The following is a 16,205-nucleotide window of genomic DNA, read 5'->3' as shown; positions in this document are numbered from 1 at the left end:
AACAGAGGGAGGGAGAAAGGGAGGGCAGGGGAGGAGAGAGGTGGGGGAGGAAAGAGACAGAAACGCAATGCACAGGCCCCTTGTGGGGAGGCCCAGGGGAGAGTCTCACTGGGGTCCTTGTGTGAAATTCTCCCTCAGGGCTTCTCAGATGCACACAGCCCCCTGATGGGCCTACCAAATGGCAGCTGTGTGCAGATGTTCAAAGGCCCTGGCCAACTGCTCGTCCTCTGACCCTGACCCTGGCAGGAACGTCTCCCCCTTGTTCTTGCATATATTATGCAGGACACAATAGGCCACCACCACCTGGGGGATATTCCACTCTCCAAGGTCGAGGCGGGTGAGGAGACAATGGAACCTCTCTTTCAGATGGCCAAAGGCACCCACAACCATGTGGGCCCTGCTGAGCCTGGACACACCAGCACCAACCCCCTAATTATCCCATCCCGCCCTTCAGATCCACCAGGACCAACCCCCTACTTCCTATCCCGTCTCCTGGCAGGGCTTTGTGAAGGCGGGACTAAAAACCCTTCCAGGGAGAAAGCTTCCACCACTCCCCTCCCCCCTTCCATAGGGAACTCCATGCCAGCAGTTCACCGCCCTCCTGGGACCTGAGCATGAGAGCGTCTTGTCTGCATGACCGTGGCTCTGATGATCGATCTCCCCATGCTGAACTGGTTTCCAACAGAGCAGCAGCTGTCCTGCGTGGTGAGCTTCCAGATAGTGATGGCAACCAGCTCCTGGCAGGGGATGGCGGATTTCACGTGGGTGTCCCGTTGCATGAGGGCAGAAGCAAGCCACTCACGCAGCTACAGGAAGATGTCCTTGCACGTGCATAAATTCTGGAGCCACTGGGAGTCCCACCACTCCATGACAACCTGGTGCCATCAGTCAGTCAGATTTGGTGTCCAGTCACCAGAAGTGGCGGTGCAGAGTGCAGGGATGGGTGGGAGGGGTTGTGCTGCATAAGCAGCATGTGCAGAGAGAAGAGGAGGTGTCTCACAATGAGCTGGGGTCCGGTTCCTGCAGATCCATGAAGGCAACCTGCAGTAACTGCAGCAGGAGGTGCAGCATGGGGTCTAAGACTGCTTGGAGGCAGGTCCAGCTCCATGGCTGGAGTACAGTGGTGTCCTCAAGGGCAACCACCGTAGGCAGTGTAAAGGCTTTGCTGTCCCTCAAGGAGGTAGGCAAAGGAGAAGAGTCTGAGACAGGGCTGTACAGGGGGGTCCCTTTAAGCTCGAGCCTCAGATAGCCTCAGGCAGCAGCTTCAGGAAGTGACTGCTGTCCTGATGCCCTACCTGAAGTGCTCCCGAGGGGCCTTAGATGTGATTCAGTGTCCAAACAGTGTGGACTCTCTATTTCAAAATAGCTCAGCGCTATTTCAAAATAAGCTATTTCGGAGTTTCTGTTCCCAAATAGCTTATTCCGAAATAAGCGTGCCATGTAGACGTACCCTTGCTGTGGAAATAGTTTAGTTTCCTGTGGGCTGTTATACTTTTCTCTAATTTTGGTAGTTGGGTTTAGTGTGTGGGAGGAGTTGGCTTCTGATGTGCAGGTCAGACTAGATGATTTTGTGGTCTCTTCTGGGTGACTCATACTATAGTTGCTGAAATGAAAGAAGGGATTTAATTTTAAATACCATCTTTTTCGTGGTGTACATTTTGAATCAGTGCATCTGCCATTTATCTCTGCTATATTTAGCAGACTTGACTTCAGTACTTACATCCTACTATTTTCAGCAAAAGAATATTAACTTGCTGCCAAAACCACCTTTATAATAAAAATGCTAGTACAATTAAGCAGGTGCAAATAACATATAACCAAGTGTGTATGGAATTTAACATGAAGCCTGATGCGTTTCATGCCATCTCAGGGCTGATAAAATTGCCTTTAATTCAACAAACATCTGTAGTCATTAGACAATAATTATCCTCAGTACATTATAAAGAGTTTCAGAAAAAAACTCTTAGTTGTTGATAACAGTTGCTCATATTGGATTAATAGAACAAGATGTTTTGTCAAATATAGAAATTATGACTATAAAATACATTATATACAGCAAAGGTTAAGCTCGGATTCCCAGTTTCACGAGGATTGCCTTTAGTTACTACAACACCCAAAGCAGTAGTGAGCATCATGTGCTGAAGAATAATACATTTAGAACTCTCACCCTTTCAGCTTGAACGTTGAAAAGTATTATTCTACTGGCTGACTCTTTGAATGAGGAGAATTGAAGACCAAAGTGGGATGCCATGGAAATAAATTACATTACTTACGTCAGATCCGCAGTTACGAATGGGCCTTTTCTCGCCCCGGAGGACGCGGGTGGCGGGACCGCCCAGATGCGCCACGGTCCCGCCGCCCGCATCCTCCGGGGCGAGAAAAGCTGCTCCGCGTCTCCCTGGTCTGCTGGGGGGGCCTGCCCCCAGCAGACCAGGGAGACGCGGAGCAAAGCCGCGGAGGACGCAGGCGGCAGGATAGCCCAGATGCGTCGCAGTCCCGCTGCCCGCGTCCTCCGTCCTCGCAGACACCTGGGGTAGAGCAGCTGGGGCGCTGCCAGGTTGGTCCAGTAGCGCAACCCGGCAGCACCCCAGCTGCTCTGCCCCAGGCGTCCTGATTCAGCCGCTGCTGGTCAGTTTCAGCATCGGCTGAATCAGGACGCCTGGGGCAGAGCAGCTGGGGTGCTGCTGGGTTGGTCCAGTAACGCCGAGGAGCGGTGCTACTGGACCAACCCGGCAGCACCCCAGGGGCTCTGCCCCAGGCGTCCCCAAGTCAGCCGCTGCTGAAACTGACCAGCGGCTGACTACAGGAAGCCCGAGGCAGAGTTGCTCTGCCCCGGGCTTCCTGGAATCAGCCGCTGATCTGTTTCAGCAGCGGCTGTCTTGGGGACACCTGGGGTAGAGCTGCTGGGGTGCTGCCGGGTTGGTCCCCGCAGCGCTGAGGTGCGGCGCTGCGAGGACCTACCTGGCAGCGCCCCAGCTGCTCTGTCCCAGGCGTCCAGATTCAGCCGCTGCTGAAACTGATCAGCGGCTGATTCCAGGAAGCCCGGGGCAGAGCAACTCTGCCTCGGGCTTCCTGTAGTCAGCCGCTGGTCAGTTTCAGCAGCGGCTGAATCTGGACGCCAGTTCCGACTTACATACAAATTCAACTTAAGAACAAACCTACAGTCCCTATCTTGTACGTAACCCGGGGACTGCCTGTATTAGCAAATGAAAGGATTGTTTCTGTTCCACTATAAAGTAAAGACAGACATGATGGAATTAGCCTTTTTATATACAATAAATTGGTAGGAAATAACACTGAATTCTAAATGATAGGATTGCTCAATTACCTGTAAAATATAATTATTTTAAGTGTTCACCCCAGCCATTCCTCACCCAGCTGAAGACAGAGGTAGAAGATCTGAAGCAAAGCTCAAATTAGAGAAAACAGTCATTATGGAAGAATCCAGTGCTCAAACATGCAAAAAACATACGATGGAAAAGGTAGAAATAGGAAAAAAGTTTATATTTCTACTTTAACATTGTGGACAGACACTCTGGGCTCAGTTCTCTAATCTTCTGGACAGTCATTTGAATCTGTGTAAAGTGGGTATAAAATACTGCTATTCTGATTTAGTAGGGTTTTATATATACTTTGCATCCATTTTGCACTGGTGTAAGCAACTGCACAATGTGAAAGGCAGTGAAGAACCAGCACCTCTGTGGAAAAGTAAGTTAGCAAAATTCGGTCTGATGTTATTTGTGCTGAACACAGGAAAATGAGTATAGGCAAATAGCAGTCACAAGGCTGAACATCAGGTCAGTAACTCACAAAGAAGGAAATGATCCAAGGATTTGGAAGTGTTGCAGTAGAGATCACATGAGGAACCCATAAGCATTGCAAACCATTTCCCAAGGTTGTTAAAAAGTGATGAACCCAGCATATGAAAAAGCTCTGTCTCCTCTACAGATGAGTTTTACCCTTGTGGAAAAAGTTTCATTGTTCCAGAGTGTCAGTTATGGTTCTCAGGCCATTGTTCCAGGCCACTTAGTGCTGTGAAGATAAGGACCAAGAGCTTGAAATTGACCTGGTAATTCCTGGGAAGCTTGTGGAGAACAGAGGACTTTGTGGTATGTTAGGTCCCATCACTTATAATCCTTACATAAAATCAGTTTTGAGTGACACATTTTTTTCCTTAATTGGAACCATCAGTTTGAGCAATCTTTCCAGTCCTTTTGGAGGAGTTTGCACACTGAAGTTTCACTGAAAAATTCTGCAATCTTTCAGGTGTTGAGAATCCCATTTGGACTTTTTCCTTTGGCCAGGATGGAACTATTTGCCCAAGAATATAATTATAATGTATTCTTATTCAAATTACATGTTGATTTCCCCTGAGGTACGGTGAGGTCATTACTCCAATGCCATTATACAAAGCTAAAATTCCATACCTCACCTTTCTGCACAGTTCTTCTATTTTTTGAGTGCTCTTCATAATGTTTTGTTCCATTTTATTTACTGGAGATGAATCAAAGCTTCAGATTTTTTCCACTTTCATTGAAAGAACTGTACCTTACCTGATACCAAGCAAACTGTTACACAAATTGCAAAACATAGTCTTTTAAATCCATCTGCTCACCAATCTAGTTTAATTAGCCCATCTTTTTTTAAAACAACACAGACATCATTGCTTAAAAGACTTTGTTAAAAATAAATGAATTCAACTTTCAAATTAGTACTTTGAAGCTGGAAGTGCTAATACATTAATCATTACTGTCAGGCTATCTTTGTGTTTAATTTTACAAAATTTGTTTATAATGAAACCTACTTGTGTATTCTGCACATTCCCTCTTCGTATTTTGTAAAACTGTGGCATACACCTGTATGTATTTAGCTTCTCTGAATAATTACGGTCTGATTCTGATGTCATTTCCACCAATATAAATTAGAAATATTTATATTTCTATTCAATTCAGTAACTCACAAAGAAGGAAATGATCCAAGGATTTGGAAGTGTTGCAGAAGAGATCCCATGAGGAACCCATAAGCATTGCAAACCATTTTCCAATGTTGTTAAAAAGTGATGAACCCAGCATATGAAAAAGGTCTGTCTCACCACCTTTAATATCAGTGGTGTTTTCCTGGTGTAAATGTCATGGAATCAGAATCACTACCTGAAACACAATAATTGCTGACCAAATAGTATGAAAGCAATCTGTAATATTACTTTACATGAAGGCAACTAACAAATCTAAATCATGGGATGTGCACCAATGCTTAAAGCAGTGGTGGGCGCCTTGTGACCTGTGGGCTGCATCTAATCCATCAGAGTTCTGAGTGTATACCACAAGATATTTGTTTACTGACTGTTGCCCACATGCAGGATTCTACTGGTTTCCATTTGCATAGGTTTTTTTTTCCCTGCTGGTATTACTAAAGTGGCATGCATATAAAGCAAGGGCACAGGAAGTGAGGTGCATGGTACTTGCACACAACATTGAGTGCACTCTTTCTGCATCCAGTCAGCTGCTACATTGAGCAAATCTGAAAAATCTGTGGTGTGGGAGAGGGGTGAATTGTTATATGAAAACAAGCATCCTTGAAGTCAAGGGCTAAGAACCAGCCCCCTCTTTCTAGCGCTGGAATTATGATGCCTGCTGGGACCAAATCTCTAGCTTGTCTTGTTCTAGCCGCTAACAAGCTCATCATGACTGTCCAAGCCAGGAATTGCAAGCTTGCAGGTAAGGCAGCGTTTAAAGCCAGGAAAACTGGGCATTCCTGTCAGGGACTTTAACTTTCAAAAAGGCTCTGTATGTTAAGGGGTGCTGAAGGTCTTAGCAGGTAGAAACCCAAAATTCACAATTTAAGGGAGAAAAAGTGTTTGTATTTTTGTTTGTTTTTTTTAAGCAGGGAAAAAGTTGATAATTAGTTTCCTTCCTTTTTCCTAATAAGAAACTAAGTAACTAATTGGAAACTAATTAACTACCAAATAGTAAGGTGCTACTGAATGCTCCCAGTTGTAGCCTAAGGAGATATAGAAGGAACTGAGTGGGAGTAGGTTGCACAGCATCAGTGCAAGGCAGGGACCATGCGTGTGACCCCCAACCGGCCAGTGCTACCAAAAGTCTCTGACTACAAGTGCAGAGGTGCATGGATACCAAAAATGGAGCACCCACGATGACGTCTCTGGGTCCCCAGGTAATCCACCCTTGTATCCCAGACTATTGCCAGAGAGAGGCTACTGGGCTAGATGGATCACTGGTGTCAAGTTCTGTATTGCAGTATTTTTAGGATTAGATCTGATAAAAAATCCATTTGAAGCCCCTCTGTGCCAATCTGTTGATTAATGCTGATTCTGGATTCCCACATCTTTTTGTCAATCCAACAGCTTAAGCTTTCCCTGCCCCCGCTTCCCTCCCCCTTGTCTCTGACATTTTCATCTTTGAAGGAAACAGTATGCTGGAGCATGTGTAGAAGATAGAAATGATAATGTGCATCAAAACTTTACAAACATTGTGTAAAATCAGTTCATTTCCTTACTCCATTCAACTCAAAACTTTCCAAGTATAAGACTGACTTTTCATCCCATGCCTCTTTAAATTCCTTTTGCATGACCTTGCCCAATTTTTAATATAGGAACTTTTTTTTAAAAGTCACAGTTATATAGCATAAGCTACCTCCCATGCTAGATGTTAGTTCTTGCTAAGTAATCCTCCCCCATTTCCAAGTCTATACTCCTTGTTCTGATGACCAACACTGATTTTTTTTGCAAATATGGTCACTTCTTGGAGGACAAATGGTCTTGTGATTAAGATCCTAAACTTAGACATAGATTCCCAGCTGTGCCACAGTTTTGAAGACTAATTCTCTTTTTAACTATGTTCTACAGGTGCAGATTTGCACTGTTTTCTCCTCCCATTTGTATTTCAAAAGTGCTTATACAATTCCTCCAGTATCAGATCATGAATCTCCTGGTATCATTTCCCAAAATCTCATTCCCACCAGAAAGGAGGCTGCATACCCTAGGTATAAAGAGGGCTTTGAAATTTTATTTGGATAGGACTAAGGCATTTAGGGAAGAGAGCATCATAGGCTTTAGGGACTGATATAAAGAAAATGAGATTTATACTCAAGAGGTGCCCCAGTGAGTTACTTGTCATTTAATGCCTTGGAATATTAGCTAGAATGTCAGTACAGGTTGAACCTTTCTGGTCCAGCAACATCTGTGGTCCAGCATGATTTTAGTTAGCTAGATATCAAGTTACCATGGGTGTGGCCAAGTTTCCCACGGTCCCATAAAGTTCATTTACAGCCACCAGTCCTGGCTCTCTGACTGCGTCTAGACTGGCAAGTTTTTCCACAAAAGCAACTGCTTTTGCGGAAAAACTTGCCAGCTGTCTACACTGGCCGCTTGAATTTGCACAAAAACACTGACGATCTAATGTAAGATTGTCAGTGCTCTTGTGCAAATACTATGATGCTTCCGCTCAGGGATAAGCCCTCTTGCACAAATGCTTTTGCACAAGAGGGCCAGTGTAAACAGGTAAAAACTGTTTTGCGCAAAAAAGCCCCGATGGTGAAAATGGCGATTGGGGATTTCTTGCACAAAACTGTGTCTAGATTGGCACGGACTCTCTGTGGGGACTCTTGTACATTTCAAAGCTGGCACTTGCCTGCAGCCCAGTGTCAGTGGGACTTCCTGCTGGCCTGGGCTGCACACAGAGTTCTGCATTTTTCCTTTGAAATGTACAAGAGCCCTAATAGGGGCTCTTGTACATTTCAAAGGAGGCATGCAGAAATGCTGATAATGCCTATCGACTAGTCAAGTAGTCGATGGAAATTCCATCGACTACTCGATTTGTAAATTACTCGCTCTTTGACATCCTTACTTCAAACCAAGTAAACATGTGGCCATATGAGTATTTAAAAAGTGGGGTTTCATCTGTACTGAGTAGGAAAATTGTTACCGTTAGATTTGCAATATCGGGCCCTATGGTGGAATGTGGTTCCTGAATGATCATGCTTTCTGATGAACTAGTAGCAACAAGAATGACTCTAATGATGCCTACAGCAGTTCTTACTGTGGTCATGCCCCTGAATTCCTACAGTGGACATTGTTACTTACCAATTATGCAGAGGTTGGAAATGAAACCAATTTATTTTACATCTGTCTGTAGGATTCTTCATGCACCCTCCAGGTTGGATCACCCTTTCCTAAGGTACGGGTGGAGGTAATCTCCATAAGGAGCCCTCTGTGGGAGTTTCTTCCACGGCGGGGGATTGCTCCTCTGCAGATTGAGCTATGGAGCATGGCTCCAAAGTGGGAGGATTGGACAGATCCACAAGAAGCCAGGCTCACTGTCAGTAGGTCTGCTCAGGCAGTCTTGTTCTAGTGGAGCTGCGCTAACAGGAACGCCCCTATGCCATCGCTGAAATATCAATTGATTCCCCTCCACCCCTTGCCTTAATGCAAAGCATGGCACCCTACTCCCAGCACACATGCTGTTTCCATAAATTCTACCCACCACCACATTTTGGTTCTTGGTTTAACCACTGGCAGGGTAAAGGGATTAGGTCAGCTGACGTGAGCCCTCTCTCCCAATCCCTGGGCTATCTGAGCTAAGTATGCACTGCAATGAGACCCACAGCTGGCTAGTGCCATCTAATCTGGGCTAAGGGTCTGGTTAACTGTGGCGTAGGCTTTTGGGCTCAGGCTGAAGGAACCCCACCTCACTGGGTTTGAGAGCCAAAGCTCCAACCTGAACCCAAGACCAAGACTGAGCCCAAACCAAACATCTGTGTTGCAGTCAAACTGCTCCTTTGACTGAGCCCTGCAACCCTGAGTGAGCTGGACACAAGTTTTTAAGTGCAGTGTAGACACCACCTCACTCTCCTGTTAGCTCTGTGGAATCCCCCGCCCCAAAGTGTAATTCAGGGAGGATGGAACTTACAGAGCCTCCAGCCCTGCTCTTACTGAAGCCCCAAACCCCAGCAGGTGCAAAGACCCTCTTCCCCTCTGGGCAGAAGTCCCTAGTCCCACCATCTCACCGTAGAGCAGAAGTCCCAAGCTCTCCCCACTCCCAGGCTTGTTCATGGAGAACGGGGGCTCCAGAAGCTACCCTTTAACTGTAAAAGAGCCATGTGTGGCTTGAGAGCCACAGTTCGGCCACCCTGGTGTACTTAATAGTTGCAGCTGCCCTTCAAACCCATCCCACATCTGTCAATCATGTTTCTGCTTGTCCCGGCGGAAAAGTTGGAAGTACTAGCTAGCAGGTTCTTAAACACCATTTTGCAGCTAATGTAGACACAGCTTGACACTTTTATGGAAGTATTGCCTGGTTATGGTCCACCCTCTGGAGGGGAGCATTTCCCCCTATGTTACCAGCCTTTAACAGAGTATACATAAGGACAGTCATACCGAAGCAAAGTACAGCTAGCCCAGTATCCTGTCTGCCGACAGTAGCCAATGCCATATGCCCCAGAGGGAGGGAACACAACAGGTAATCCTCACATGATCCCTCCCCTGTCATCCGTTTCCAGACAGAGGCTAGGGACACCATTCCTACCCATCCTGACTAATAGCCATTGACGGATCTAACCTCCATGAATCTATCTAGCTCTTTTTTTGAACCCTGTTAAAGTCCTAGCCTTCACCACATCCTCTGGCAAGGAGTTCCACAGGCTGACTGTGCACTGAGTGAAGAAAAACTTCCTTTTGTTTTAAACCTGCTGCCTATTAATGTCATTTGGTGACCCCCTAGTTCTTATATTGTGGGAATAAGTAAATAACTTTTCCTTATTCACTTTTTCCACACCAGTCATGATTTTATAGACCTCTATGATATCCCTGCTTATTCTCTACGGCTACGTCTAGACTGACATGATTTTCCGCAAATGCTTTTAAAAGTTTTCCGTTAAAAGCATTTGCAGAAAAGAGCGTCTAGATTGGCACGGACACTTTTCCACAAAAGCACTTTTTGCGGAAAAGCATCTGTGCCAATCTAGACGTGCTTTTGTGCAAAAAAGCCCCGATCGCCATTTTTGCGATCGGGGCTTTTTTGCGCAAAACTGATCTGAGCCGTCTACACTGGACTTTTGCTCGAACGGGAGCAGCATAGTATTTCCGCAAGAAGCACTGATTTCTTACATGAGTTCCTCAGTGTTCTTGCGGAAATTCAAGCAGCCAGTGTAGACAGCTGGCAAGTTTTTCCGCAAAAGCAGCTTCTTTTGCGGAAAAACTTGCATGTCTAGACACAGCCTACAAGTATACCATGTGGTACCTAATGTGCTGTGTGTGTTAAGGACATTTACATAAGCATAAAACATGAAGAAGTATTTTGGACTACGCATTTTTACCTACAGCTCTTTGTGTTACCATTTCCCTGAGAAGCCCCAGTTATGAAGAACCTAATGAAGCAACAGAACAAGAATCCTTCCCCCAACAGGCTTACAATCAAAGTACAAGCCAAGGAACAACAGATGGATACAGATAGGAATTAAAGGAAACAGACACTATTGGTTAGCATGATAGGCAGTGGTCTCAATTTAACAGCAGCCTATTTGTTGTCAAGTTTATGTAGGCATTCACAAAGGAGAGTTTTAGAGGATACATTAGTTTAGCAGATGTTTATGAAGAGTTCCTCCAAACAACAGCTGTGGTCAGAAACAGAAAATAAAAATAGCATTCTTATACAAATCTGCTGCTTGTTTATATCAGCCCATCTGCTGCCTTATACAGTAAACTTCCGATAATCCGGCACCTTTAGGACCCAGGGGGTGCCGGATTATCAGATATGCCGGACTATCAGAAGGGGGGGCTATGAGGGGTCTGGAGTGGGGTGGGGGGATGCTACCCCAGACCCCCTCATAGCCCTCCCTTCTGATAGTCCGGCTCTGCCCCAGGAGTCCCCGATTCAGCCGCTGCTGGTCAGTTTCAGCAGCGGCTGAATCGGGGGCACCTGCAGCAGAGCAGCTGGGGTGCTGCTGGGTTGGTCCGGTAGCGCCGACCCTTGGCGCCACGAGACCAACCCGTCAGCACCCCAGCTGCTCTTGGGGACGCCTGGGGCAGAGCAGCTGTGGTGCTGACGGGTTGGTCCCGCAGCGCCGCTCCTCGGCACCACTGGACCAACCCAGCAGCACCCCAGCTGCTCTGCCCCAGGTGTCCCCAAGTCAGCCGCTGCTGATACTGATCAGCGGCTGACTCCAGAGGGAATTGGGGTGCAGTAGGTGGTGGGGTTCCAGGTGCAGACTCAGGCCAGGAAGTGCTTACCCTAGGCAGTACCCAGCCAGCAGCCCAGTGGGACCCTCAGGCAGCCTATGTCTCTTTGTATGGTGCCATGGGGGGAGGGGATATCTGCAAACTGCCCGTGCCGACAAGCATGACACAGGCCGTTCCCATTGGCTAGTTTCTAGTAGGGATGTCATCATGTAGACCAGGGGTCTCCAAACTTTTCAGCCCGAGGGCCGCATTAACTATCAAACAGCAGTTCGGGGGCCGCTTTCACGACGGGGAATTTCAGTTGCCTATTGCGCCCTCTGTCGCAGCGCGGCCGGTACTCTGACCATGCACTCCCTCCAGTGCTGAAGGGGAGGGAAAGGGGGGCCCGGGCCCACCCTCACTCACGGGCCCCAGCCCAGGGCCCTAAGGACACGGAACCAGCTGGCTCCGGTCCGGCTGATGGGGCTCCTGCCGTAACTCGTCAGCCCGCCAACTCTAACGAGTTCTGCCCTGGGCTGCTTCCTTTCCCTCCTCGTGTGACCCTCTACCTCCCCCCACCGTGGGGCGGTCACCTTTGATTCGTCCGTCAGGCTGACGGTCGTATATCCAGACGCCCACCCCTCCCGCCGGGGCTGGTCCTGCCGTCTGGGTGGCCGTCGGGTCTGGACTCCTGAGAAGGGGGGGGGGGCTTTTCCCCCTGCTCTCCCCTTCCTCTGCACGCTGTCCTCCCCTCCTGCTTGCCACCGCTCACTCCTTCCCCCCCCCGGGCGGAAGGGGTCACCTTTTTAAAGTTCCCGCCGGGGTTCACGTTCCCCTGCACGTCGCCGGGCGGGCGTTACCACCACCGCCCATCCTGCCCCCTGATTGGCCGGCTGCCCTGTCAGTCTGGGCGGGGGAACGCCGCCCGTGCTAACCCCCGCCCCCTGTGCCGTTTGCCGCCGCGCGGCCGCTTGTCAGCGGAGCGGCCCGCTTCTCCTGCCCCGGCGCGGCGTGAGTACACGCCGCACACCCCTGACAGGGCCTCCCCCCCCCGCGGCAAGAAGGGCCCATTCGGCGGCGCCCCAGGGACGGGCGGGGGTCACCTCGTCACACCGGCACGCGGAAGGCGGGGCCAGACAAAAAGGTCTCCACGGGCCGGATGAGAGGGCCTCGCGGGCCGCATCCGGCCCGCGGGCCGTAGTTTGGAGACCCCTGATGTAGACAACTACATGATTAATCGATAAGCCTTGGCTTATCGGTTAATGTTGTCGACTACATGCATTTCCCGCCCCCCCCCCCCGCTACCTCTGTATGAGAGGCAGCAAAGGTGGGGGAGTGGGAGATAGTGCCCATGAGGAACTGGCTTTAAAAGCAGGCTCCCCATGAGCAACAGATACACCTGTCCCCCTTCAGCTCCGCACTGCTGTCTCTAATAGAGAGGCAGCAGCAGTTGTGAGGGTGAGGGGGGTAAGCAGGAGCTAATATGCATGGGGAGCCGTCTTTCAAGAAGGCTCCCCTCACATGCCACTTCCATGGACTTGCCTGCCCCCCTTGCTGTCCGGCTCTATAGAGGCAGCAGCAGAGGTAGATAAGGGGGGGCTGCCATGAAGCAGCCCCTGCCTGCAGGGGATCCAAACTCCCTGTGGACAGAGGCTGCTCCACATTCCATGGAGCAGCCTCTGTCCGTGGCAAATCTGGGCCCCCCATGGATCTTCCACGGACAGTGGCTGCTGCCACCCTGTATTGGGGTAGCAGTGTGGGACACCTGGTAGCTGGTCTGTGTGGGGAGTTGTTTTCTAAACCAGCAGTGTGGGGTGGCAGGATACTGCCTAGGAATGGGGCTGGGAGTGCACTGGCTGCTTGCCCCACTCCTGGAGACTATTGAATAGTCATGTAACTGCTAAGATTTCATGCAGTTACATGACTATTTAATTACACAATATCTAACAGCCCTAGTTTGTAACCAATGTGAGCTGCCAGGATTGTGCTGGGGGGCAAGGGCAGCATGTGGAGACCCTCCGCCCTCCATGGTGTGCACCGCATAGACACACACACGTGGGGGCGCAGCATGCAGGAAGCCTGCCCCAGGGTCCCACTGGGCCGAGGGACATTGGTGGCTTAGAGGATCATCGTGGCCCAGATCTGTTTGGCAGGCATCCAGCCTGCCCCTGTGTTATATGATCCAGCTTGACTCTCTTATCCAAGATAAACTGGCAGAGCCAGTTAAAAAAAACTTTCTAAAATACAGAACCTCACTTTTGAGAGTGGCCTTGTACTTTTCATTTTATTCTGTCCTCTAGATATTTCATTCAAAAGACCCCCATACAAAACTACAAGTAACTAATAAGCACAAGAAACACTTTCCCCTCACAACCCCTCCACCTGTACTGTAGAATTGTCCATTATTTATTTTTCAATAAGCCTCCTTATACACGGACTTTTCAGGGGTTGAAGATTTAACAGTGATTATTGTGCCAGTCAGAATTCCCCTATTATTGGAACAAAGTATTCATGAAAAATCATCGCTTTTTGGTCCTACCCCACCTGGAGATACTGTATTATATCAAGATTAAACGACGTTCTATTCTTGATGTCAAATTTTGCCCTTGGAAGTATAAGCCTTGGTCCCAGTGAAGTCAAAGGCATCATTTATACAGCAGAGAACAGAATTTAGTTTCACTCTGTTCAACACCATTAGAAATCTCACCACATAATGGAGGCTCTTCTTCCGGCAAGTTTATTTGCTAGTAATTTTGAGGTAAGGTACATTTTAAAGGTGAACAAAAAATTGCTTATAGTTATGAATTTTAGGCAAGATTCCAAAAGAAGGAAAATGCGATTGCTAAAATTACAACATAGTTTATTATACAGGCAGTCCCCGGGTTATGTACAAGATAGGGACTGTAGGTTTGTTCTTAAGTTGAATCTGTATGTAAATCGGAACTGGCATCCAGATTCAGCCGCTGCTGAAACTGATCAGTTTCAACAGCGGCTGAATCTGGACACCAGTTCTGACTTACATACAGATTCAACTTAAGAACCCCAGGCATCCCCAAGTCAGCTACTGCTGAAACTGATCAGCAGCTGATTCAGGAAGCCCAGGGCAGAGCAACTCTGCCTCGGGCTTCCTGTAGTCAGCCGCTGGTCAGTTTCAGCAGCGGCTAACTTGGGGACGCCTGGGGCAGAGCAGCTCGGGTGCTGCTGGGTTGGTCCAGTAGCGCGGCCGCTCCTCGGCGCTACTGGACCAACCCAGCAGCACCCCAGCTGCTCTGCCCCAGGCGTCCTGATTCAGCCACTGCTGAAACTGATCAGCAGCGGCTGAATCAGGACTCCTGGGGCAGAGCAGCTGGGGTGCTGCCGGGTTAGTCCAGTAGCGCCAAGGAGTGGTGCTGTGGGACCAACCAGCAGCGCCCCACCTGCTCTACCACAGGTCCCGGGCTTTGCTCCACGTCTCCCTGGTCTGTTGGGGGGGGGGCACTAGCTGCGTCCCTCCCCCCCCCAGCACACCAGGGAGACGCGGAGCAAAGCGGCGGAGGACCCGGGCCGGACCGCGGCGCTTCCAGATCAGTGCCGCGGTCCGGGTCCTCCACGGCTTTGCTCAGCGTCTCCCTGGTCTGCAGACCAGGGAGACGCTGAGCAAAGCGGCGGAGGACCCGCGGCCGGACCTGCGGCCGCTTCCAGATCAGCTGGACGCTCCCTGCAGACCAGGGAGACGCTGAGCAAAGCTGCGGAGGACCCGGCTGGACCCGTGGCGCTTCCAGCTGATCTGGAAGCGGCCGCGGGTCCGGCCCCGGGTCCTCCGCCGCTTTGCTCCCTGTCTCCCTGGCCTGCTGGCTCCCCCAGCAGACCAGGGAGACGGGGAGCAGCTTTTCTCGCCTCCGGGGCGAGAAAATCCCCGTTCGTAACTGCAGATCCGACATAAGTCGGATCCGCGTAACTTGGGGACTGCTTGTAATACAATTTCCTGAAGTCATGCAAAATGTGAGCTGTAGATTTACTGGTTTGTCAGCCACAATGACATCACAACTGTCATAGGCAAAGGGAGTACAAAGAAAATAGGGATTCGAATGGGGTGGGTCAAACTATCTGTTTATTGCACCACGGTTACTTTTCTTGTAGAGAAAATCAGGGAGTCTACAGCTCAGATGTGTCAGATCTGTGTGATATTTGTTGCAAATACCAGCTAAATGTATTCTGTTGTAGTTATCTATGAAAAGTCTGTTGCTCTATCCCACTGAATAAAATTGCATTTGGCCTAGCGCTGGGCTTGGATAGTTTGAAACCCTGACTTATAGAGAAACAAATAGATATTTTTTCCAAAGAGATCCAGATTTTTTGGATATTTTCTTCTTGTTATGAACCTTGGAGCTTTTGGATCTCTCATTAACAGCAGTGATGACCAGAGATAGAGGAGGACTTTTCCTGCTTACTCAAAAGGAATTTCTAGTGTTTCCACCTTCCTTCTTAAAATCTCTTCAAAAGTCTTAACGTCATCTACAGTTGTAGGTACCAATGACATCACAGCCTCTTCTGGAGAGGAAAATGAAAAATGTTGGGGTGGGGGAGAGATACCTGGCTGATGTCCTTTCCCCACCTCTTCCATCAGTGTTTGCTGATTCTGAGGGTGTCTATTTTAGATAAGTGTGTATAGGCGCTGAGGGATCTCTGTGAGGATGTAATCCCAGATCACAGTGGAGGAGAAAACTGATGGTCTATATCAGGGGTCGGCAACCTATGGCTCACTTAGGAGTCAAAGATGGCTCGCAGCTCGAGCTCAGCCACTCCCCCCCGCTTCCTCCCATGCAACAGGGAGCCCATGCTGGCGCTCCAGCCTCGGCTTCCTGCGGGGGTAGAGGAAGGGTGGAGAAAGCCCCAAGTCTCGCTGCACATCGGGGAGGAAGCAGAGCAACAAATGGCTCCATGCGTGTGTAATGGTGGGTGGGCTGGACTTCACTGCCCTTCTCCAGTGTCTAAAAAAAACCCTCCCACTCCCACAGCAGTCCTGGAGACCCAGAGTTCAGTCTGTAAGGAA

At 49.0% G+C, this 16,205-nt stretch overlaps 1 protein-coding gene across 2 annotated transcripts in view; it reads right to left on the bottom strand.

Moving 5' to 3' along the window:
* ZFAT (zinc finger and AT-hook domain containing) overlaps positions 1 to 16,205 on the bottom strand; it is a 270,939-nt gene that overhangs the window by 197,307 nt on the left and 57,427 nt on the right. The window lies entirely within an intron of this gene.

The sequence above is a fragment of the Pelodiscus sinensis genome, chromosome 2, assembly GCF_049634645.1.
Source record: "Pelodiscus sinensis isolate JC-2024 chromosome 2, ASM4963464v1, whole genome shotgun sequence".
Taxonomy (NCBI): domain Eukaryota; kingdom Metazoa; phylum Chordata; order Testudines; family Trionychidae; genus Pelodiscus; species Pelodiscus sinensis.
The sequence above is the reverse complement of the archived record's forward strand: the minus strand, read 5'-3'. Positions and strand labels throughout refer to the sequence as shown.